General features: G+C 39.9%; 1 long non-coding RNA gene across 1 annotated transcript; it reads left to right on the top strand.

The window, feature by feature from the left end:
• The first annotated feature begins 9250 nt into the window (after nucleotides 1-9250).
• LOC108314517 lies at nucleotides 9251-18219 on the top strand. The gene is made up of 3 exons (XR_001829507.2): nucleotides 9251-9631; nucleotides 17344-17601; nucleotides 17776-18219. It is a non-coding gene; the product is annotated as an uncharacterized LOC108314517 (long non-coding RNA).
• Nucleotides 18220-26843: the final 8624 nt, after the last annotated feature.

Below are 26843 nucleotides of genomic sequence, written 5' to 3'. Positions count from 1 at the left end.
ATTATAATGGACTTTCTTTCCTGATAAGAACCAGAGCAGTGTTCTTTGCAGTTAGTCAGTTACCGTCTTAGAAAGCCTGTCTTATCATAAGGTTAGGGTATTAACATCCTCCTACCCAATAAACCAAGAAAAGCGTGTGTCAGTACTTATGCTCTGCATGTGGAAGCTGTATTTATATTGCTTGTTACTTTAACCCATAATGTGATACACTATCAATGTGCCCAAATTTACGTATACACTTCTTAAATTATTAAAGCACATGTCATTAATGGTGCCTAGGACTTCCTTTAGAGACTGCTCCCATGAATAAATTCAAATTCTGGAGGAAAACTGAAATGCCTTTCAAAATAAGTGTTTAAAGTCTGTTGATTCGTGCACTTTCAAAAAATGCCTTACAGTATATGCTCTGAAATTGCAGCTGATGTTAAATTAAAAGCGTCTTAGAGCTGAGGTTATACTCTATTTTATATACAAGCTTAACAGTATTTAATTTTTAACAATGTATTACACCTTGCAATATAGTAAGTCTGACTGAGTCTTAAGAAATTCTCTCAGCTAAACAAATCTATTTCATTGGCCAGTTCCTGACACCTGAAACTTACTATTAAAAATGTATTATTTGTGTCTAAGAATGTTGCTGTTAGAAGTCAGGGTATCCTCTGGCCCTTGCGGAGGGACATGATTATGACTGGAAAGCAGGTTTCAAGGGGTGCTGGTGACTATTTATTTCTTGATGTAGGTACTAATTACATGAATAAGGTTCATTTTGTGAAAATTCATGGAGTTACACTTATGATTTGTGTGTGTCTCTGTGTATATATTATACTTAAATACTTTAAAGTATTTCCAAGTATTTTATTCTTAACATTTTTAAAGCCTTTTTCCCCATGCAGAAACAGATGATAGCAAAATAATTGAAATTGATGATTATATCATCTTAGAGGCTTTACTCATAACATGACTAACCTTTTACAAAGCTACTAAGGGATGTTGTATAGTCATATTTTTTTTTTTTTTGTTATTGGCCACATTTATAACTGAGTTTCTTTTTCTGATTATAAACACAAATCTATGTAACACTACCCCAGCCTTTAAAATTATGCCAATAAAAAGCTCAAGTATTTGGGCTTGGGATTTTTGTAACAAACTTGATTCTTTGCGTCTCCCAAACACGGCTTACAATAAGTCTTTAGTTAGACCTGAGCAAGCTGTATGTAACTAAGCTCTTAGAGGATGATTCAGAGCCATTGATTTCCATTTGTCTTAATTAAAAAAAAAAAAAAAGTGAAGACTTTCTAAAACAGCCTGGCAATTTCTCAAGAAGTCAAGCATAGGGATGTTATTTGACCCACTTATTTCACTCCTAGGTATATACCCAAAAAACATTAACATAATCACACGAAAACTAGTGCACAAATAGCAGCATTATTCACAACAGCCAAAAGGTGAAGCAATGCAAGTGTGAATCAACTGGATGAATGGATAATCAAAACATAGAATATGCAGCCAATGGAATATATTCATCAGGAAAAGAGGAATGAGGTGCTCATCTATGCTACAACATGTAGAAACCTTCCAAATATTATACTAAGGTTCAAAATATCACATGTACCCCATAAATATGTACAACTATTATGTATTCATAATTAAAAATTTTTAGACATTATGTTTTTTTTTTGTTTTGTTTTGTTTTTTTTTTTTTTTTTTTTTTTTTTTTTTTTTTTTTGAGACGGAGTTTCACTCATGTTACCCAGGCTGGAGTGCAATGGCGCGATCTCGGCTCACCGCAACCTCCGCCTCCCGGGTTCAGGCAATTCTCCTGCCTCAGCCTCCTGAGTAGCTGGGGTTACAGGCACGCGCCACCATGCCCAGCTAATTTTTTGTATTTTCAGTGGAGACGGGGTTTCACCATGTTGACCAGGATGGTCTCGATCTCTTGACCTTGTGATCCACCCGCCTCGGCCTCCCAAAGTGCTGGGATTACAGGCTTGAGCCACCGCGCCCGGCTTTAGACATTATGTTAAGTGAAAAAGCCAGTCACAAATGACCACATATTATATGATTCCATTTGTTGTCCAGAATGAAGAAATTTGTAGAGACAAAGTAGCTTACCCGCTGCTTAGGGCTCAGGAAATGGGGAGATTGCGGGGGGATGATGGCTAAAGGATATGTGGATTCTTTTTAAGGTGGTAAAAGTGTTCTAAAATTGATTATAGTGGTGACTGTACAACTCTGTGAATGTACTAAAAACCAGTGAATTTACACTTTAATGGGTAAATTGTAGAGTATGTGAATTATATCTCAATAAAGCTATCATCGAAAAATTTAAAAATAAGTGAAGAAGAACCTGTGAAAAATTTGCCCCAGATTCTTCATTAATGTAGGCCAAAGTTCAAGGAAACAATAGCTGTAGTGAGTTGTTTGGTAGAACCCAGCTGCCAGTTTTCTTCAAGATCAAAGCTGAGCTCCAAGCAGGTTCTGTACACCTTTCACCAATGCTTCCCCTCACCGTCCCTCATTTTCTACTCCTTGCACTAGGAGCCTCCTCCACTGAGGAGTTCAGGCTTTTTGCCCAGATTTCTTGGACACCAGGTTCAAGCGATTCGCCTGCCTCAGTCTCCTGAGTAGCTTGGATTACAGGCGCACGCCACCACTCCTGGCTAATTTTTGTATTTTTAGTAGATACGGGGTTTCACCATGTTGGTCAGGCTGGTCTCAAACTCCTGACGTCATGATCCCCCAAGGATACCTTTAAACAAACTCCTCAGCTCCTTCCACACTTCTCAGAAGACCCCAGCTGTCAGCTAATTAAAGGAGTCTGTTCCACATCAGAGTGAGAGCTGCCGAAGAAACTCTTTTCTTAAAACCTCTTCCCTGGCAAGATCTTCCAGGTGTTATATTTTGCAAAAAAAGGAAGTGCTTCTCTGAATTAAGGCATAGCAGACTCTAGAAGGCTCAGTTAATATGGTGGCTGGAACAGCTTCTCAAACTGTGCTCCACAGACCACAGGACCATGCCAGGGCGGGGAAGGGGAATGTCAGGTTCATTCACTTCCACCCACACATGTGGGATTAGATACTCTGGACTGAAGGCCTAGAACCTGCGTTTTAACAAATGTAAAGAAACATTAGCAGATGGTACTATGTAGACTCCAGAATTTTTATATGGGAATGCTTATATGGGAGAGGAAGGTGGGGGATTTGGGTTGAAAGCAAACATACATGTAATATGTTGGTGGGAGGGCTTTGCTGGCCCCCAGTGGGGCTCCACTGCCCAGGTGATCTTTATGCACAGGAAGGAGTTAAGACTACTAGATTCTAATGGGAAGGGCACTGCAGGAAAAACCAGATGCTGGGTTCTAGCTTCTCCTCCACTCTGTGCCCTTGACCCTGTCAGGAGCCTCTTGGCCTCAATTGCTTCATCTTTAAGATACGGGTTTGTGAGGCTTCATCTGCCAGAGGTTGGGCTATGCAATCATTTTGATACCTCTAGGCCTGCAGTTTTGAAGTTCAGCCATTCTTATCGCCATGATTTCTCAGCTGGCCAACAGGAGAACAAGGACGAAGAAACGCAGGTAGATTTGGGTGTAGAATAAATGTGTAGAGTCAAAATTCCCCGACAAAACCCCAAACTCACTTTTCTAAACCTTAAGGCCTCAGGTTCCATGGTCTTAAGTTTTTCCCTAAGATACTGTGTTGTGGGAGAAGTCATGTGAGGGAAATCGATGCGTGATAAAAGCAATTAGAACATTTCACTTTGTAGAGAAAAGGCTGTGTGAGGTTTTTCTTAATTAAGAGAGAGAGGAAGAATAAAAGAAAGAAAGAAAGAAATCCTGAGTAGAGCTGGGCAAATCAGGCACCAGGTTTTTCTGAAATAATGGTGCAGGCTGGTTGTTGAGGATTCCTAATGCTTCTGACCGCAAGACAGACTTCTTTGTCAAACAGACAAGCTGCAGCCATATTTTTCTCATTGTCAAATACTGAAAACTTCTTATCATGCAAATCCCACAATAAGACAATTCAATCCAGCTGCTTTAAAAATTATTCTTGTCTGACCAATTTCTAGAGTAGATAAGCTACACACACACACACACATAATAAAGTGTGTCCTACAGATATGCGAGTGTGTGTGTGTGTGTGTGTGTGTGTGTGTGTGTGTGTGTATCTATGGGTAACCTTATATCAGAGCTTCCTGGAATTTCAAGTTTCTGTAGAAGTCAAAGCTGTAATTCACCAATGGAGGCTGTTTCTTTGTTCTGCAGAAATGTCTTGAACCGGACTTTTAGTTAATCAAATGTGAAGCACAGACCCCCTGAAACAGATATTTAGGAGACAGCAGTATGTTAACAACAGAGGTTGTCTTGTAATAGTTTGAGCAGAGCTGCCCATTCCCAACGAAGGAACTCTTTGTCTAAGGTGCTTGTCAGACTCACCAGGGAAACTTCAAAAGCTATATCAAAGTCTAAGCCTCCAGTTGAGGATATAGTGATGCATAAGGCCTGCAGTCTGGGAAACCATGGGCCAATTAAACCTCTTTTTTTTTTTTTAATAAACTACCCAGTCTCGGATAGTTCTTTATAGCAATTCAAGAACAGACTAATACATTTTCCAAGCGATTTTCTGATACGAAATCACCCTTCCAGCTACTCTGATCCAAGAAATGGGCTGCCCTTGGTAGAAGATGTGAGTTCTGTGCAGTAGAAAGCCTTTCACCTTGTTCTCATTTAATAAATTGGCATCCTGACATAGATTAGTCTTTTGTGCCAGGTGCCTTTTTTCTTTGGGGTGCTTAAACTTACTGTTCCATCTGTTAAGAGCATTGTTCTGTGCCTAGCCCCTTGGTCCCCAACACCTATCCACACATTTCCCCAGGGAACCCCTACTCATCCCTACATTACAGATTGAGCTCATTTTGCTCAAGAAGTCTTCTTTGATATCCCCACAAGGCACCCCTGAGACCAGGGCCTCAGGTCTCTGGATCCCCAGGTCAGAGTTGTTTCTATTTCACTATGCTGAGGTTCTGAGTCGATGTCATACAGGTCGGGGACACAGCTTTGTTCCAATCTGGGCAGCATGGTGCCTTCTGGGCTCTCACAATCACTGTCAAACCTAGACACTGCATGTGACATGAAGTCCCTTGGGGCGCCGTAATGACTTAGAGAGCGTGTGGTGTGATGAAGGAGCTCTGCATGGAGAATCTAGACCTTTTGGTCAGATTGATTCCATTGCTGCACCAGGGCCTTTGTATTGGCTGTTTTCTCTATCTGAGAGTGCTTTTCCCCCAGATATGTGTCTTATGCCTTCACTCCATTTACTTCACAGAGAAACATTTTCTGGCCTCCTTGTCAAATTTGTCACTTCTTCTCCTTTTTACTCCCTATCCCTTCATTCTGGATTTCTTCCTAGTAAGTATCACCATCTCACATTAGGTTGTTTATCACAGTCTCATGACAGTATGACAAATGTAAGTTCCATGAGGGCAGGGACTTTGTGCTGAATAATCTGATATTCTCATCTCACAGAGTGGTGTCTGATAAATAGAAATCAATAAACTTTTACTGAATGAATAAATGAATGGATGGTCTTTGCCTTTTTTCTTATTTAGAGTTCTTAGACAAGTCACATCACCTCTCCAAGCTTTGGTTTTTTCCATCAATGGAGGTATGGTGGGGAGAGGATAAGGAGAGGTTTACCCTGGATTATGTCCAAGGTCTCTCCAGCTCCAACAAATACTTCTAAATGCCAGGAATATTTAGACCTTTGCTCTCTTCTTGATGTCATTCAATGATTCCTTGGTCTTCTCTGAATAGGAATATCCTGATTATGAATCATCACCATAAGAAAGCACAAAGAAAGATGTGCGTGTGTGTGTGTGTGTGTGTGTGCGCGCGCGTGTGTAAGTGAAGCTGAAAGGGAACTCAGGGCCCCAAAGCCCCGGTGTCAGGCTACCTGCCACTGGAATATCAGGTGTTCCATTCACAGAGGCTATGTTACCTGTCAGCCTCAGAACTCTAACCCCAGAGAGCAGAGACTATGTCCCCTCCTCAACTTGAGGGCTTTGCCGCTTAGGATATAACTGAGGATAAGCTTGACAATGAAAGACCTCTGAGAGGATCAATGTAACTACCAATCAAACCATGTTTGCTGGGATGGGGAGGGTGACTGGAAGCTTAAGGTGGGAGTGGGGGCAGGTGGGGAGTGGTGCAACGTTTTCAGCTTCTTGGAAGTGGCGGATGGATGCAGTCTGGGGAAGACCTCTGAAGATGCTGGGGAATGAGATTTTAAAATAAGGCCATTAACCATAGACCTTGTAAGCAGAGCCCCCAGTGACAGCACAAAATGGAAGGGTAAAAATGCTGAGTGGACTTAACCACGAGTTAAATCTGAAGCTGCTTTAGAAAGCAGTGGCCTGTGGAGCAACCACACAGAACATTAAAGAATCAGAGGGAGTGAGAAGATAGTTACTGGACACTTATGTCTTTTAATGTTAATGTCTTTTTTTTTTGAGACGGAGTTTAGCTCTTGTTACCCAGGCTGGAGTGCAATGGCGTGATCTTGGCTCACCGCAACCTCTGCCTCCTGGGTGTTCTGCTGGCCTTCAAGTCCTGGTTCCATCTGTTCTAGCTACACATCATACTTTCTGCAGTCAAGTCGTTCAATTCTTCCTTTAATTACATGGAATATCTCAGTGTCTTTTGAACAAATTCTTCCTTTCTATCTACTTTGACTTAGATTTATGCCTCTGGCCACAAAAACATTTTAGTATTCTCAGACACCATGATAAATTCATGTATAAGTTTTATAGCAGGAAGACCGGAGGAGGAGGTGTGACTCCTTTATTGTTTGACCTATGTGGATGGATGTCTGTCACTTAAAACTGAAAGAATACCAAGGCAGTTAGCTCCTGCAAAAATGATCTGTTGTGGAAAAGTGAACAAAGTTCTGTGGAGTGGCTCACTGTGTGCGAAAGGACTCTGGTGGAGGGAGAATCAGAAGAGCTGATGTCTCTTCTTGTCCCTGCTATGTGGCCTGAAGTACAGCAATTTACCTCTCAGGATCTCAGAGTTCACATAAAGCTGGCCTCAACCCACCAAAACCAGTAAAATGTGAGGCCTGGGTCAGGTCTCAAAGGATCCTCTTGGTCATAAAAATCAAAGACTTTGTCTAAACTGTTAGTGTCCGGACATAAATATTTCTTCCCAAAGAAGACACAGGGACCTATATCTAATGCTGGCTTCATTGTAAACACTATCCTCATCTCTCCTAAATTTTCTTGACAACAGCATAGAAGATAATATGTATATCAATTCCTAAGGCCTCTGTAATAAATTACTACAAACTTTGTGACTTTCAATAACAGAAATGTATTCTCTCATAGTTCTGTAGGACAGAAGTATGAAATCAAGGTGTTGGAGTGGCCACGCTCCCTCTCAAGGCTGCAGGGGAAAACCCATTCTCGCCTCTCACAGCTTCTGGTGGCACTGGGTGTTCCTTGGCTTGTAGCTGCATCACTCCAACCTCTGCTTTTATCTCCACATGGCCTTCCCCTCTCTGTCTCTGTGTCTTCTCTTCCGTCTCTTATAAGGATACTTGTTGTTGGACTTATGGTCCACCCTGATAATCCAGGATAATCTTAACTTAAGATTCTTAACTTCATTACCTCTGCAGAGATCCTCTTTCAAATAAGGCCACATTCACAAGTTTTAAGGATTCAGATGTGAACATATATTCTGGTGGGGGCAGGGAGAACCGTTCAGTTAGGAAAGCATGTGTGAAGATCATGTGAAAAAGCCCTAAAAGAAGCCCATGGCTTAATATATGTTATGGGCACCATCAATATGACCTAAAAGAAGACAGAAAATAAATTATCACCAGCTGAATATTCCCTTCCTCCACTCTGTCATGTTAATAGCCCGCCTGTAGAAAACTCCAGAGTTAAAGAAGTAGCCAGGTAGCTCTTTTTTTGTTGTTGTTTTAAACAAAAGATCTCAAAGTGGGCCATATCGCCCATCTCATTGTTTGCTCCTTCCACATAAGTGCTAATGTGTTTGATTATATTCTGCTCCAAATGCCTCTACAACCACTAATCAGAAATACACAGAGAACTGACTGGATCCAAACAGTTCTTTCCCCATGGCCTCATTCTTCTTGAATTCTAAATGCCTGTTGAAGAGAAGCATCAGAGTGCTTATCTTCTGAAAACAAGCTGGAGAGCAATCACCTTGTCTTTTCAAAGAAGCCATACTGTGCCTGGCTTTCCCATTCCAAAAATAACATAGAAATTCTTAGAGACAGTCATGTGGCAGAGAACCAAGAGTTGGAATGCAAAGCTTTTGTGTTTCTTGTGGAAGGCCTCTTGAGTACTTAAGTAGTTACATTCCATCTTCACAGGAAGCTGAAGAGGGGCAAATGCAGTAAGCAGAGTGCTTAAGGCAGGCCTGGCATTTCTCTTCTGTGAAATGCCGAGTTTGGTCATATCCTGAAGAAGTTAGGGTGTCCTATGAGAAGTGTTGGCACTGCTGTAGTCTGTGAGGCTACCTGCAGGGAATCCATGTCTTCCCAAAAATCTAATCCCCAGCTGCCTAAACTTCCCCAAATTCCCAGCTGAACCCTTTTTTTCCTCCTCACCGCCCTTACTCTGCAGAATCACATGACAGCCCAACATCGTTACTTCACCTAGTGGTAAGTATTCAGATCGATTTTTTCCATTCCCTTTCCTACTGTAGTCTTTCTGTCAGAGGCGTTTGAACCAGAGCAACTCCATCTTGAATAGGGACTGGGTAAAATAAGGTTGAGACCTACTGGGCTGCATTTCCAGGAAGTTAAGCATTCTTAGTCACAGGATGAGATAGAAGATCTGCACAAGATATAGCTCATGGGGTGGGGTGGGGGAGGGCAGGGCGTAGAAAAAGAAAAAAATATTAAGAAAAATAAGATATAGTTCACAAAGACCATACTGATGAAATAGCATGAGGTAAAGAAGCCGGCCTAAACCCACCAAAACTATGATGGCAATGAAAGTGACCTCTGGCCCTCCTCACTGCTCATTCTACACTAGTTATAGCATGCTAAAAGACTTTCCCACCAGCGTCAGGACACTTTACAAGTGCCATGGCAATGTCAGGAAGTTATCCTATATGGTCCAAAATGGGGAGGAACCCTCAGTTCCAGGAATTGCCCACCCCTTTCCTGGAAAATCCATGAATAATCCATTCCTTGTTTAGCATATAAACAAGAAATAACTATAAGTATTAACAGTGGAAAAGCCCAAGCTGCTACTCTGCCAATGGAGTAAACATTCTTTATTCTTTTGCTTTCTTAATAAATTTGTTTGCACTTTACTCTATGGATTCTCCTCAGGTTCTTTCTTGTGTGAGATCCAAGAACCCTCTCTTAGGGTCTAGATTTTCCAGTCTTCTTTCTGGTAACATCTTCCTGGTGACCATGAAGGGACAACACTGAAGAGACCCTTGACCCGGAGGAAATAGACTACAGCACCAACTGGCCAACTTCGGGTAACTGTTGGGGTACGTTTTACCCAGGTAAAGGATGGAATTGGGTTAGATGCCCAACTTAGAGGAGTTAGAGCTGCTCCTAAGACAGTGCGGGTTAAAGGACCCTCTTGATAAAAGGTAAGGATGCTTGACCGAACTCTGGTTCGACGCCTAACTTAGGAAAGTTAGAGTTCTTTCTATGATTTAGGGGGTTAGAGGCCCCTGTCAGTAAAGTGCCCCTTGGTTAAAAATGGAATTGGCATTACAGGATGTTAGCCACTCTTCTCTTTGGATTAATTTGCCTTGCACTCTTTGCTGATGGCTGTGCATGACAGGAGTAGGCATGTACAGGACATAAGAGTCTTTTCCTCTCCAAAAAGGGGAACTTGAGAGCTGACAGAGCTGCTGGAAAAGATCCCTTCACAACTGATGAGCAGCCACCTAGACTTTAGATTCAGCGTCGCTGCAATGGGTCTTTCTCCGGCAACCTGAGTTCTTCACCTCCCCACCCTGCTGCAGACACTGCTTTTCTCCCTTTCTCTCCTTTCCCTTTCCTATCTTCTCTGTTATTCAGGGTGACCATCTTGCCCAGAGACCACATGTTGAAACTCCTGGTCAGAGGTTGGATGAAAGATGACAGGGTCCATCCAGGAGCAAGTTTGAGCCTTGCCAGTTCCATTTTGGGTGCTGAGCGGAGTGGCTACTGTAGCGAACCTGGTATACTTTGTGCTATAAATTTGTCTTTCTGTATCGCTCTGTCCTAAAGAGGAGTACCTTAGAATAAAACATGGGCTTAGGACCTCAGTAACAAACTTTGCTGCAGGTCCCTGAAACAAAAAAAAAAAAGCTGGATGAAGTTTCCCTCTCATCTCGTTTCATATCCTTGGGAGCTTGACCTTGTAACCACATGGTGGTATTTTCTCCTGGTCACCACCATCCAGCTGACAAGAAACTTGGAATTCATGTCGTAGTTTGCCCTAAAAATTATCTTGATCATTTAGAAGGCTTTGCGAGCTCTAGACTCCACCTAGGAAAAACAATGGAAACCGCCCAGTGATGTGGCTTAGTGGCTAAGGCTTTGTCTTTTCACAATGACAGCCTGAGTTCAGGGTTCAATTCCTGGCTTAGGGGATGAGTTCTTTCTGGTTTGATGTCTGTGTGATCTTTACCTTTTGTTGGTTCTCTTCTCGTCCACAAACTGTCTGAAATTTTCCTTTCTCTGTGCACCTGGGAGATTACCTTTGGTAAAGTTCAAAACCTCGGAAATATTGGCCATTTGGCCTGGACAAAGTCAGGTAATAAGAGATTTAAAAGAATTTTTTTTTTAGAGTGCTGTGTTTAAAAGTCAGCTTGATTAAAAGTGGATATTCAAGCTGTAACAGCCTGGATCTCCTTGGAAAAAAACAGAGGAAGCTCCACAGACCTCGTTTTGAGGAAAACCTCTGTTTTTCTCATGGAACCTCAGAAATTGAAAGCAGACAGATCCCTCTCAAATCTAAGGCTCTGTTCTGTTTTGCCCTGCATTATCTGATGGTTTTGACTTTTGGGGATTTCAGAAATTGCTTCACATTATGAGAGAAGTCTGTTGTGTAATAACTAAGTAGGAAATATACTTTTGGGGATAGCTAATGGCAATTATGGGGGAATGCAAGGTTCTTTCATGTTTGGATTAAAGAATCATGCTCCTGGCCACCTGGAAAGTAAAGAAATGTCCCCACCCTGCACTGAGAGATAACACTCCCATAGGAGATGGGCTGATTCCCCCTTTTTGAAATCCAGGATCTGGTATAAAAATGGGACCCTGAATTGTGGGGGATCTGTTTTGCCTTCCAGCTATGCCTGCATATTAGGCCCTAGAAACTGCGTGCCTTTTTTTTTTTTTTTTTTTTTTTTTTTTGAGACGGAGTTTCACTCATGTTACCCAGGCTGGAGTGCAATGGCGCGATCTCGGCTCACCGCAACCTCCGCCTCCCGGGTTCAGGCAATTTTCCTGCCTCAGCCTCCTGAGTAGCTGGGATTACAGGCATGTGCCACCATGCCCAGCTAATTTTTTGTATTTTTAGTGGAGATGGGGTTTCACCATGTTGACCAGGATGGTCTCGATCTCTTGACCTCGTGATCCACCCGCCTCGACCTCCCAAAGTGCTGGGATTACAGGCTTGAGCCACCGCGCCCGGCCGAAACTGTGTGCTTTAAAGAGAAAGATAAAAACTGGCAAATGAAAAATCTTACAAGTATTGGATCTTCTTCTGTGGATTTACATGTGTTGCGTGTGTGATGTTTATATAGGAAAGAACTCTGATTAATTAGCTTAAAGGTAATAAGCACTGAAATCAAATATTTTGTCCAAAAAATAAAAAAAGAAATGCCTTCACATGACTTTAGTAAGCTTTGGAAAATAAAGACAATTTTAAGAATTATTGGTTAAAAATAAAAAAGACATTTGGTATAAATTAGGCAGGGTGCTAAATGCTTTAGGGTCATAAATTGCTTCTTTGACTTTTGAAAATTGTTCATCTTATCTACTTTGGAGCCATTAGATTCTAGGTAAGGCCTGGGGACATGTGGAGTTAGCCATGCCCCCTAGCTATGCTGGAAAGAGTCAGATCTTACCTACATTTCTGTCTGGTGTCCTAGACTCCACATCTAATACATAATTAAAATCCCTTACTTAACCAAGGTTTTCACTGAAAGTAAAAGTTGCTAAGAGCTAACATTGTAACATGTAATCGAAGACTATCAAAGAAACCGTTTGACATGCAGATTGTATAAGGAAAGCAAAATGGGCTCCTGGTGAAAGATTATAAGAAGTCATGGAGATATGATTTTTTTTTTGGCCTACATTAAAGGGTTAAAGGATTGTTTTAAGTTAAATAGGATATAACTGAAGGCTTAAGCAGGTTGTGGAAGGTTCATGAAAAATTAATCTTGTGAAAGAAATTCTGTGTGTGAACATTGGCTCAAGTTAAAGGTATTCAATTTTTCTGTAAATTGAACATTGGAATAAAAGCACAGCAGGTTTTTCTTAGAGCACTAATCTGTTCTTTCACAAAAATTGTAAAGGGTTATAAAAAGTTTTTAGTAATCTTATCTGATGGTCAAACTGATTAAAATTAGATAGATGAGTCCATGAGGTTTTTATGAAGAACTTTTAACATTAATAGTAAACTAATCTGAAGGTGAAATTTTGCTTTTTCTCTTGAACAAGATTTTCATGTAATATTTTTTAAAACTAAATATTTGTGTTTGCCTTTTAAATAAACTATAGGAAAAATAAGAAGAAAAGAGACAAATTCAGATGGCTCATGCTGTCTTTACTGGGTCCCATTTAGAAGGCTGGTTCTCTCCTCTCTCAGTGAGTATGAGCTTTTATCTTTTTAAAATATTTGAGCTATCATTTTGGCTAAATGAATAACTTATGGTGACCTGGAATTCTATTTTGTAATATTAAGCATTTTAAACCTTTGATATTTGACAAACTTTCCAAAATCAACTAATAAATTATGTCTTTTTTCTGACCTAATTAACCTTTTAGATATTAGGTCTCTTAAAGGCCAAAAATCACATATTTGGCTTATTTGATATAAAAATTATACAGAAAGCCGTTTCAAATATGAAACGGCATTTGGCTTTCTTTGGGTTATATTTGCATAAATATGTTATTGGTTTGTGTTCCAAAATTATGGGAAACTCCTATAATTCTGACATGACTTAATATACATTATCAGTAATAATTATAATTGTTATGTTAAATTATTGTGTGCCACAGAGGTAACAAATTTCCTTGTCAGTTGTGTCTTTGACTATGGATGCCCTAAAACTTTTCATCGCCCATAGACAATTGTCTTGTTTTGGTCCTCTTTAGGTGAGTTTTTAGTCAACTATAGGACTTTGACAGGTGCTCTAGAATAAAGGTTTCTGATAACTTTGGAGACTGTGGCATTAGAATAAAGGAAAAAGCCTCAGACTCTCATGGAGAGCAGAATGTATACAAATATCAACCAGGACAGGATTTGCCACGTGGACTGAACTAATAGAAGACTGAAGTAATATTTTTGACTTTTTGCTTAAAATGTTGCTGATCCTTTGTTTTGTTACTCAGAGCCAAGAAAATTTTTGAGCTATTTACAGCTTTTAACATTTGAGGAAAGTATACTCCTGTGAACAAAATTTGGAGCATACAGGTATTGATTGACTTACGACCTATACAACTTACGACCATTCAACTTTACGACCACAATCGCTAGCCACGACTGCCCTGCATCTGGCAGCACGAACGTTGCCCAGCTGGGCCTACGACAGTGTGGACCAGCTTCCAGCAGCACTACCATCTCTGCGTGCACCATTTCAACTGTACATATAGCCTACTCAACTTACGACCAAATCGTGTTACGACCAGTCTGCTGGTCCCAATCGTGGTCGTAAGTCGAGCACTAGCTGTATTTGTTTCTCTCTACCTTATTTCTCCAGAATTTGGAAACTATTTGAGAGTATTGTTAATTTATGGCAATATAGTTTTGCATAATTGCAATCAGAATCTGTTTTCTTTGTAACAGGACACAATTGGAGATAATGATTATTTTCCCAAGGCTTTGACTGTAAGGGTGTGCTTTCCTTTAAGGAATCAAACTTGACTTACAGAGCCAATAAAAGTCTCTTGGGAAAACTGGCCTCATACCTTATCTACACAGTTTCTGTACCGGGTTCCTGTGTTAAGTAAAGAATCTCACTTTCTAACAGGCCCAGGAGCCCTAAGTTATCTTGGAACCTCAAGAGGAGAGGAATTCACTCAACTCGTAAGTATTGGAGGGTATGAACCCATGGCTGGGCTTGGCTTTAAAAAAGTCTTATCAGAGATCCCCTATAGAATAGTTTCATCAAAGCCACTTTAAAAGCCTATATGAAAAATAATTATTCTTGCTGCACTTTATACAAATAATCAGGCCAAGTATAAGACTAAAGCTTATTTTTGCAAACAAATCAGTCCCATTATGAATTGTGTTTAGAAAAAATGGGAAACTAGAGAGAGAAAAAAATTGTTTCAAGAACACTATGGTACACTTATTATTAGATTCTAGTCTCATCAGTTGTTTTTAAGTTTTTTTTCTGCAATTTAGACTAATTCTGCTTAGTCTCGTGAACCAACCAGTGATCTCTGGCTGCTGCTCAGAAGAAACAAGAGGAATGAGTAATGAAAAACTCTGGGTCAGTATTTTAATTCTGAACCCGTATTGGAATCAGCTAGCAATCCCATATCGGCTTGGTTTCAACAGTTTCCCAGTTCACAGAAAGCCTTCTTATTTAGTTTACTGGGGATAATTTTACTTATTTTGCTTTACTGTTGTAGAATATATTGCTATTGAACTCTGGATAGGAATGCAGGATCAGCTTACTCAATGTTTTCTTAAACTGAGCACTTATTAATCTTCTAGGTATCACCTTTCGTCAGAACTCAGTTATGAATTGTCCTTGCCACACCAATGCTTTCTGACTATGCTCCACTCTACCCTGAATACATGAGACCCTAATAGTTAGCCAGGAATATCAACCTAAAGAAGTTACAGAAGATGGATTTTCATCTCTCTACAACCCTTAGGATTAAGGGTTCCCTTCTAAATGGAAGGGGGAAAAATATCAGAGGCATTTGAGCCAGAGCAACTCCATCTTGAATAGGTGCTGGATAAAATAAGGCTGCATTCCCAGGAGGTTAGGTATTCTTCCTCACAGGATGAAATGAGACGTCAGCATAAGATACAGGTCATAAAGACCTTGCTGACATAACAGCATGCAATAAAAAAGCCAGCCCAAAACCACCAAAACCAAGATGGCAATGAAAATAAACTCTGGTCATCCTCACTGCTCATTATATGCTAATATAAACATTAGCATGCTAAAAGACACTCCCACCCGTACCATGACAGGTTACAAGTGTGATGGCAACTTCAGGAAGTTATCTGTATGGTCTAGAAGAGGGAGAAACCCTGAGTTCCAGGAATTGCCCACCCCTTTCCTGGGAACTCATGAATAATCTACCCCTTGTTTAGCATATAATCAAGAAATAACTATAATTATTAACAGTGGAGCAGAACAAGTTGCTGCTCTGCCTGTGGAGTAGCCATTCTATTCCCTTACTTTCTTAATGAACTCACTTTCACTTTATGGATTCACCTCAAATTGTTGTGGTAGTCTGGAACCGAACCCTCAATATCTTCAAGGGATGCCTGTATCTTGAAGGTCGTGCCTACAGATGGATTTTTTAATGTGCCAGAATTTTCATTTGCTCAAACTGTGTTTTTTCTTCAAACTTGGTGGTTTTGTGAAGTCACCACAATAAAAATGTGTATGTGATGGGTCCATGCAGAGAGCTGAGAAAAGTCATTTACAGATCCCCTTGCACAACCCAAAGCTCCTGACTACCCAAAGCACGAAGAATGGGTCCCATGTGAAAGAGAGCTGCTTTAAGGGGGCCAAGTGGAACCAACAATGTGATTCCCATGCTCCTGCGCAGGCCGGGATGGGAGCCATTGCATTTGCTGGTAGCCAGTTGTATGCCCTTTGATTTGATCCAGTATCTGTTGTAGAAGAGGCAATGTCCCCTTTAAGACCCTCCTTTCAACACTTGGAAGGCCCAAAGACAAGTTAATACTTGTTGATCAGTCTTCTCCAGCCAGGCAATTTAAGATCAGGGTCCTTTCAAGAAGATGTTCCACTTCAATTGTTTCTGGTCCCTAAAGAACCTTTTGCTTCAGATCCTTTTGGTAATGGATGGTGTCTTTTCATTCTCCCTGCACTGCCCGGAGCCCGATATGAGATGGAGGATCAGGCCCTTGAAAGTGTGCAGGGCAGAACAAAATGCCCATATCTAGCCTCACGTTGAACTTTTCTTAATGACTACTGATCTGCAAAACGCTGATTAAACAAAATTAGAAAACAAAAAAAAAGTTCTCTGTTCTGAATTTTGCATGAAAACATTTTTGTTCACATTATTGAAGGTGGCAGAAGAAAAATATTGCTATGGTTTTCCACTCCCATAAACATATCTGCTCTGGTTCCAAATCAGAAATGCTTTTCTCTTATCACTTCCGCTGCTGGGAAGATAACAAAGCAATTTAGGGCCTACTAGAGAAAGTAGACTTGACCTTGGCACAAATCTCTTCGTCAAGAGACACAGAGGCTGAGCTTTCTCTGAGCAGTGTCTTTGAATATCTTAGTTGACAGTATGATCAAAGCGTTGCAAGACTGCCAGTTCCAAGACAACTGTGGGATTCAGGGTGTTTGCCTCACAGACTGTGCATGAGTGTGGGCCAATACAATGTGCAGGAAAGTGAACTAGCTCACAAAAGCTGAATTTAAGGCTTGCAAGACCCAGGGAAGGGATCTAGGTAAGGAGTAGGCACAGCATTTCATAGACAAGTCCCTGAGGCAAAGTGAGGTACTTCTTGTCAAAGGTGTTGCTGTGGAATATAACAGACAGGGAGTGTTGCACTGTTTGCAATCCACCTGATGACCTAAAACCTTGTCTTTGAACAATGTCTGGTTGTCTGGGAGCTATGTACCAGGACTGCACTCTCCTGGCCACTCCTGGCCATTCCTTAATTACCTTTACATCCAGGTTACTCCTTTGAGGACACATCCAGAGCAAACTTCTTGAAACCACCTACTGTATTGTTTTTATTGCAGGAGTGATTTTGAAGGTATTGTCCCTTTTACGTCACGTAAGGGCCTCCTGGGAGCAATAAGAACAGAAATTCTGGGAAAGGTTCTACTTCTGGATAGCTGAGTTTTTTTAAATTTTATTTTAATGACTGTGTGGTTCTTGGTATTGATGCCATTGTTTACTTTGGTTTCAGCTGCTGGGAAACTCAGAGTCAAACCTGAATCCTACTACTGCAAAGAGCACAGGACCCTCAGGCAAACATTGTATATACCCAAGTGGTCCCTGGCGCCACCTTCATTTACTGCACCAGGTTTTCTTCCTTGTGATGATGTTCTCTCTCCCTCTCTTTTTTTTTTCAATCCTGTTTTACTCTGCACATTTCTGCAAGCCACAAAACTACTCCTTGAAGTATGGATAACATATAAACAAAGTGAACAAACAAATCAGACAGGTAATTGATAGAAATAACTTGTTTTAAAATACTTTTACCTCCTTTCTGGAGCTGGGAAAAGAGTAATCTTGCCTTGTCTGTCTTTAAATGACTGTGTTTGCAAACTAACATCTGCTAGGTTGAGTGAAGAACGTGTTTTTAAGTGACCATTGGTATTTTTAATTTCTGATGAAGGTGACTATTGGCCTTCTTCCAAATGATGTGCCATGAAGAACTTCTACTGAGTTCTACAAGAGCATTCTGGGAGTGTTTCTCAAGACAAAGCTGACTTCTAGGTAGCTATGGGGAGTGCCCGCAAGCCTGGGCTGCAGTGAAAGTCAGCAGGATGGACTGGAAGAGCCAGAAGTCTGTGTGGGAGGTATCAGCCCCTTCCTGCTGCTTCCTTCCCTTGGTTGAGGTAAATGCTCCACTTCTTTCTCTGGGCCTCAGTTTTCTCATCAGAAGAATGAGAAGAGATGCTTACTGGTTAGGTCTGCTTAGGAAGAGAGAAAGACAAGTATAGAACTTGCCCTGGAAGAGCAACCCAAGCCTAGCTGACCCACATGGAAGAGCAGCTCTCCCTACTTCCAAATCTTTCCCTTTCTTCCTTTCTTGCTTGCTTTCTTGCTTTCCTTCCTTCCTTCCCTGCTTCCTTCTTTCTTTTTCTTTCTTTCTCTTTCCTTTCTTCCTTCCTTTCTTTCTTTCTCTTTCTCTCTTTCCTTTCTTTCCTTTCCTTCCTTCCTTCCTTCTCTCCCTCCCTCCCTCCCTCTCTTCCTTCCTTTCTTTCTTTTTTCTTTCTTCTTTCCTTCCTTCCTTCCTTCCTCTCTTTCTTTCTTTCTTTCTTTCTTTCTTTCTTTCTTTCTTTCTTTCTTTCTTTCTTTCTTTCTCTTTCTTTTTCTTTCTTTCTTGATGGAGTCTTGCTCTGTTGCCCAGTATCCATTCAACTGTGGATGAACATCTGGGCTGTTCTCACGTTTTGGCTATTATGAATAATGCTGCTATGAACCCAATGGGTGTACAACTATCTGTTTGAATCTCGTTTTCAATTTTTTGGGATAGATGCCTAGAAATTAAATTGCAGGACCATGAACATTGTTGTTCTTGTTGTTGTTTTTCTGAGATGGAGTCTTACTCTAGCCCAGGCTACAGTGCAGTGGCATGATCTCGGCTCACTACAACCTCCGCCTCCTGGGTTCAAGCTATTCTCCTGCCTCAGCCTCCCAAGTAGCTGAGATTGTAGGTGTGTGCCATCACACCTGGCTAATTTTTTGTATTTTTGGTAGAGACAGGTTTTCATCATGTTGGGCAAGCTGGTCTCGAACTCCTGACCTCAAGTAATCTGCCCACCTCGGCCTCCCAAAGTGCTGGGATTATAGGTGTGAGCCACTGCGCCTGGCCCCATGAACATTTTATAAAATGTTTTTATTGCTGAAAATCTTTTTCAGCCACCAGAGTAGAGAGGACAGGAAAAAAGTCTCATGTACGCATCACCCAGCTTCGACCATTACCAACTGATGGCCAAACTTGTTCCCTCCATACTCTACTCCTTCCACCACTAGAGCTCTTTAAAGCAAACTGAAAACATCATCATCATTTCACTCATAAATATTTGAAAGTCTAATTGTAGCAGAAATGATTTAGATGCTTCTTAAAGAGTAAGAAGCCTAATTGAGTGCCTAATTATTAAACACTGATATGGTTAAATACTCATTGAATAATTAGTCATCATTCTTTGAAACTATGTTTAAAATTGCAGCCTTTTCAATAAATGTTTTATTATCTTCAAACATGCTACAGGCTAGAGAAAACGGAACAAAGAATCCCAATGTGCCGTCACCCAGCTTCAAATTCTAGCCATAGCAAAATAATATTCTCTTTAAAAATGTAAGCGCTAGGTTGCTCAAATGATACGATGACACTTTATTCCTCTGTAGGAGAGGACAGGGACTGGAATGGAAGTGACAACAGGGAGAACCTTTTAATTCTGGAAAGGTGTATTACTCACCACTAAAAGCACGTATTTTAAAATGACTGAATCTTTGGCATAAATGGTCATAAATATCGGTCAGAGTTCTCAGCCACAATGTGAGTTATGGTTTATCTGAGCTCACCTGTCTTTCCTGTCTAGCCCAAGTCTGGGTGACTTTCAGCTTTCCCAAGCTAGATAGTTATTTACAGAAAGAACAAGTTGACATTAAACTAAAGAGAGTGACTCAGAAGTCATCTCTCCTTTTGTCATAAGCACAGAAAATGTGCAGTCACAAATTGATGTTGTACAGATAGATGTCCAACTTTTTATTTAATTAGGAATTTGTACAAATAATTTTATAGAGAGAGGCATTTCCCAGTTACTTTGTCAATGATTTCGTCCCTTGGCTTTTATTGCAGAGCAAATCACTCCCAAAATTTAGTGCCTTAGAACTCTTTCATCATCATGATGAAATAGTTTTCCTTGTTAGATATCAAAACCTATTTATATGTCATTAATTCTAGGCCATGTTATTATCTTTGAAGTGAGGCTGCCTCTAGCAATCTATGACATTGTATAATTTGTTGTTCACCAACAATCGTCATGACATTTGTTGCTGCCTTGACAAAACTGAATTTCATCATGGCTGTTCACATTATCATAACTTCAATTCAATTGTGTGCATTATTATATGTATGTGCCGCGTTAAGCAATCTTCAAAAAGATTACAGTACAATTCTTCATGGAAATGAGAAGTTATTGTGTATCTAGAAAAGCGCTGAAACAGATCAGTTGGGTAGAAAATTGTTATTTGTGAAACAAATGTTCGTTGTTGGAGAAATGACCTTGATTAAATAGATATTTCCCTTGCAGAGTTTTGCTTTATGAGACCCAAGAAAGAATTAGATGACATTGTGTTACATTTTATAACTGAGATGCATACAAAAGAATTGCCCAACACATACTAAGATACTTCTCAAAATGGGAGTCAGAGCTTGACCAAAAAAAATCTGTAATCAATAGTTCAGCATCGAGAAATGCTACATCACAAATGCTCCTGATGGCTGCAGGTAACAGAAAACTTAAAATAACATCAATTCAACAAGCTGTAAGTTCATTTTTCAGTGACATAAAAGAATTTCAGAGGTATCCTGTACAGGATTGGCAGATAGCTTCACAAAGTTATTGGGGATGTAGGTTTATTTTATGTTGCTGCTCTGCTATTCTCTACACACGACTCCACCTCATGGTGTAACATCACTGCTTCAGATCCAGTCATCATGTCCACATTCCAGATAGCTGATTGATGAAGTAATGAAGAGAGAGAAAGGGGTAGATACCAACTGACTTTTTAGAGAACTTCCCAGAAGTTGTCACACAATATCTACTCTAATTCATTGATCAGAACTCCTAGTTATAAGGATTGCTAATAAATGGATTCTTTATTCAGGTAGCCATGTGTATTAGTCTGTTCTCATGCTGCTAACAGGGACAAACCTCAGACTGGATAATTTATAAAGAAAAGAGGTTTAATGGACTCACTGCTCCACATGGCTGGGGAGGCCTCACAATCATGGCTGAAGGCAAATGAGGAGCAAAGTCACATCTTACATGGCAGCAGGCAAGAGAGCATGCGTAGGGGAACTCCTCTTTATAAAACCATCAAATCTCATGAGACTTATTTACTTTCAAGAGAAGAGCACAGGAAAGACCTGCCCCCATGATTCAATTACCCCCCACTGGGTCCCTCCATGACAAGTGGGGATTATTACAATTCAAGGTGAGATTTGGGTCAGGACACAGAGCCAAACCATATTATCATGAACCTAACTAAAAATCAGAAGTTCCTGCCGGGCAAGGTGGTTCACACCTGTAATCCCAGCACTTTGGGAGGCTGAGGCGGGTGGATTACTTGAGGTCAGAAGTTCAAGACCAGCCTGACCAATATGATGAAACCCCATTTCTACTAAAATTACAAAAATTTGCTGGATGTGGTGACGTGCGCCTGTAGTCCCAGCTACTCAGGAGGCTGAGACAGGAAAATCGCTTGAACCCAGAATACGGAGGTTGCAGTGAGCCAAGATTATGCCACTGCAGTCCAGCCTACGCGACAGAGCAAGACTCCATCTTAAAAAAAAAAAAAAAAAAATCCGAAGTTCCATTACTGAAGAAGAATAGAAGAATGGGTTTGGAAAGCCAGCAGTCTCAACCACATGAAAGTTTTCAAGTTTATTGGTACAAAACTATAGCAGTCTTTTTATTTTTAAAATCTCAATTGCCTCAGTAATTATTTTTAATACTTTGGTCCTAATATTTTATATTAGTGTCCTTTATGTCTTTTCTTGGTCAGTCAGGCTAGCATTTTGTCTGTTTCATATTTTTTGTCAAAGTAACACATTTTAGTATTGTTAATCTTCTTTATTAATTCTTTCTGGTTTTTGCATTTTTCCTTTATTATTTCATTTTATTTGCTTACTTTAAGTTATTCTGTAGTTCCTCTAGCTTCTTGAATTGGATACATAACTCATTTATTTTCAACCTTGTTTTTCAAAAATAACAAGGAATTAGACTATGAAATAATGAAAAAATATATATTTGGTCTCTGTCTCCTGGTTCCTGGTACAGAGCTCCTAAGCCTTTGGAATTTCCTGGGTGATAGGAGTATCTTTTGTTCTAGTGAAGTGACTCTTAGTGAGCTCTTGGATGGCAGCTGGTCACCAGAAAAACCAAGCATAATTAGAAGCATGGAACTTTCAGCCCCAACCCCCATCCTCCAGGAAGGAAAGAGGGGATGGAGACTGAGTTAATAGTCATGCCTACCTGATAAAACCGCTGTAAATATCCCTGAATGGGATTCTGAGAGCTTCTAAGTTTTGGAACACGTGGAGGTGCCTGGAGGATGGAGCAGCCAGAGAAGATATGGAAGATCCACACCCGTTCCCACCTGCCTTGCCCTATGCATCTCCAGAAGACACCTGACTATCCATCTGCATCCTTTGTAATATCCTTTATATAAATGGGTAAATGTAAGTACAGTGTTTCCCTCGATTCTGTGAGCTGCTCTTGCAAACTAATTGCACTTAAAGACAAGGTCATGGTCGCCTTGACATGACCAATGACCAAATGACCATGACCCATGGTCAAATATGACCTGGGACTTGTAACTGGCATCTGAAGGGGGGACAGCGTTGTGAGAGTGAGCCTTTAACCTGTGGGATCTGACACTATCTCCAGGTAAGTAGTGTCAGAATTTAATTACACTGTAGGTCACTCAACAATGAAGAATTGATTGTTGTTGGGGAGAAATCCCTACACATTTTATTGATTAGAGATGAAGTATCCTGTATTGAATGTATTGGGAGTTAGAGTAGGAAAAATGGTTTGGTTTTCTCCTATCTCAACAACTATATATACTGTTTTAGAGGCAATAAGTTTATATATACTACCTTCCTAATCACTTAGTTCTACATACTATGTAATTCCCAGTGATTTCCTCCTAAACTCAAAAAAGTTATTCAAGAGATCATTTTTAAAGTTCCCAATACATGTGTGATTTTAAAATGTCTTTCTAATTTAATTCCATCATGATTAGTAAAATGTCATCTGAGCTGAAATATCAGTCCTTTGGAAATATGTTGAAACTTCCTCTGAAAATAGTGAGTGGGCAATCATTTATAAATAACCCATGTTATCGAAAAAATATCTAAAGCAAGTTTGCTTGTTAATTTGATTAAATCTTTTAAATCATTTTTTTTAAAGTATATATTTTTATTCAAGGTATGGTAAAATCTTTCAATATGTTTGTGGATTTCTTGTCTTCATTGTTAGGAAAAGGTAAATCAAAGTCACAATGAGATAACACTTCATACCCACTAAGATGGACATCATTTTTAAAAAGACATAATAACAAGGGTTGGTAAGAATGTGGCAGAATTGGAGCCTTCATCTATTGCTGGTAACAATTCAAAATGGCAAAACCAATTTGGTAAGCAGTCTGACAGTTCCTCAAATGTTTACGTAGAGAATTGACCCAGGAGTTATGCTCCGAGGTACATACCCAAAAGAAATGAAAACCAATGTTCACATAAAGATGTACACAAATGTTCATAGCATCATTATTCACAGTAAACAAAACATGGAAATAACCTGAATAGCTATCAACTGATTAATGGATTTTTAAAAAAGAACAGTATATACTTATAATGAAATATCATTCAACCATAAAAAGGAATTAAGTACTGATACATGCTACAACATGAATATTGAAAACATTATGCTAAGTGAAAGACGCAAGTTGCAGAAGATCATCACATTGTAAAATTGCATATGTTTGAAACGTTCAGAATAGGCAAATTCATAGAGACAGAAAGTGGATCAGTGTTCCCAGAGTCTAGGGATATGGGGAGACTGTGGAATGATGGCTAAGGAGTGAGGGGTTTCTTTTTGGAGTAATGAAAATGTTCTAAAATTCATTATGGTGATTGATACACAACTTTATGACTATACTTTAAAAAACACTGAATTATATACTTTAAATTGGTGAATTATAGGGTATGTTAATTAAATCTCAATAAAGTGGTTAAAAATCAGAGGAGTGGAAATTGTACACTAAAAAAATCTGTTTAACGCAAATGAAAGCAAGAAGCATGCAATAACCTTTACAAACTTTAAAAACATTATGGTTACTGAAAGAAGTCAGATGACAAAGAATACATGTTGTCCAATTTTGCTTATATAAAATGTCTAGAAAAAGCAAAATGATAGGAACAGAAAGCAAATCAGTGTTAGCCTGTGGCTCAGAATGACAGCAAGGATTGACTGTTCACAGCCATGTGGGAAAGTTTGTGGGTGATGGGGGGGCTCTAACCCTGGCCTGTTGGCTGGTTGTACAACTGCATAGGTTCACTAAAACTCACTGGACTGGGCATGAATATTATGGCGTATAAGTTATACCTCAATTAAGCTGTTTCAAAGAAGAAATAAAATGCTTTCCAATTTTTACAGTTGATAATTAATTATATTCACTGACATACTGTTTCAATTTCTATCCACTTTATCTTGTTTATCTTTTTAGATTACCTTTACTTCCAAAGTGGATGCATCACTTAATAATTCTTTTGGCGAAAGTCTGGGAGTATTAAACCATCTTAGTTTTTGTATATCTGAATAATCTACATTTTGCTCTCACTCTATTTGATGGTTGAGATGAATATTAAAACTATGGATTTCTTGAAAAACAGTTTTTTTTACCCCTACTTATTGGAGTCAAACTCCTGGCTGACTATGCCTGTTCCCAAAAGTAAAGCCCAGCAGGTCTGTGGTGCCAATCCCGCTATGATTCTGCATTTCTGTTTCATTTGTTCTGCTCTCAGCGTGTCTTTGCACTTGGGTATGTCTTCCATACTTTCCTTCATTAGGAGTCATTATCAAACATGAATGGTCAGCCAAGATCACCAAACACTTGAGGAAAGCCTCTCACACATGAAAGAGATGAAGAAAACAAAAGGAATAAGGATCTCAGAGGAAACAGACAATGAAGAAAGCAGGAAAAGATTAAAGCAAAACAAAACACTTATTTTCAGCGTGATGATAGACAATGATAAACTGGAAGAGGATATCTTTAAATAAAGAACAAGAAAGTGAACTTGGAAATTAAAAATATAGTGTCAGCAATACATTTTTACTAGAATATTTAGAAGATAAAATTCAGAATATCTCAAGAGCAAGAAATAAAATAAGTTTTTGAGAAATTGATGTTCTTTTGGTAAACAAAAAAATTTGAGAAAATCTCACAGAAAAAACACAAAGACAAAAGAGATGAATAATAAGAGAAAAAATATGAGAAAAACTAGAAAATGAATTTAGGAGATCCAGTATCTTAAGAATAGGAGGTCCAGAAACACAAAAAAGAAGAAAATTAACGAAGAATTTTTTAAAGTCAGAACTGACAAACCTAAGTCTTCAGACTGAAAGACCCACAACATGCCCAAGTGCAATGAATAAAAAAGTCCTCAGCTGGGCATAGTGGCTCATGCCTGCAATCCCAGCGCTTTGAGAGGCTGAGGCAGGAGGATCACCTGAGGTCAGGAGTTCGAGAGCAGCCTGGCCAACATGGTGAAACCCCGTCTCTATTGAAAATACAAAACTTAGCCAGGCATGATGGTGCACACCTGTAGTACCAAGTACTCAGGAGGCTGAGACAGGAGAATCTCTAGAACCCAGGAGGCGGAGGTTGCAGTGAGCCGAGATTGCACCATTGCACTCCAGCCTGGACAACAGAGCAAGACTCTGTCTCAAAAAAAAAAAAAAAAAAAAAGTCCTCACCCACAAATGTATCTTTCGGAAATATTAAAATATCAGACATTAAGTGCCTAAGAGCATCCCAAGATCCAAAATAGATAAACTGTTCACACACAAAGAATCAGGAATCAGAATGGCCCTGGTATTCTAGCATCACTGGGTACTATGTTTTCAACTTTAATTCTACTCCCACATTAAAACTGAAGTGTAATGGGGAGAGCACCTTAAGAAGTAATAAAGGGCCAGGCATGGTGGCTCATACCTGTAATCCCAGCACTTTGATAGGCTGAGGCAGTGGATCATCTGTCAGGAGTTTGAGACCAGCCTGGCCAACATGGTGAGATCCTGTCTCTACTAAAAATACAGAATTAGCTGGGCATGGTGGCACATTCCTGTAATCTCAGCTACTTGGGAGGCTGAGGCAGGAGAATCACTTGAACTGGAAGGCAGAGGTTACAGTGAGCTGACATTATACCATTGCACTCCAGCCTGGGCAGTAGAGTGAGACTCTGTCTCTAAATAAATAAATAAAATAAAAAGTGATTAGGTCACGAAGGCTGTTTGAATGGACTAATGCTGTTATCTAGGTTCTGGGTTAGTTGGCTTGGGAATGGACTCCTGATAAAAAGGCTGAATTCTGCCCAACTTTCTCTGTCTTTCTCTCGTGATTCCTCACCACATGATGCCTTTTGCCATGGGGTGCCCCTTGCATGAAGCTGGCATCATACTCTTGGACTTCCCAACCTCCAGAACCATGAGTCAAATAAAATTCCTTTTTAATAAATTACCCACCCAGTGGTATTCTGTTATAGCAGCAGAAAACCGACAGAGACAAAGACCATCTCTTATCCTGATGTTATGTTTGCTAGAACTCTGTTTCGGGCATGGGTATTTTATAACCTCTCAACACACACACACACACACACACACACACACACACACACTTTTTTTTAACAGAAATAACAGAAGGTATAGGGGGTATGGGGAGTTCGAC

Source organism: Cebus imitator, unplaced genomic scaffold (assembly GCF_001604975.1).
Source record: "Cebus imitator isolate Cc_AM_T3 unplaced genomic scaffold, Cebus_imitator-1.0 Scaffold155, whole genome shotgun sequence".
Taxonomy (NCBI): Eukaryota; Metazoa; Chordata; class Mammalia; order Primates; family Cebidae; genus Cebus; species Cebus imitator.
The sequence above is the reverse complement of the archived record's forward strand: the minus strand, read 5'-3'. Positions and strand labels throughout refer to the sequence as shown.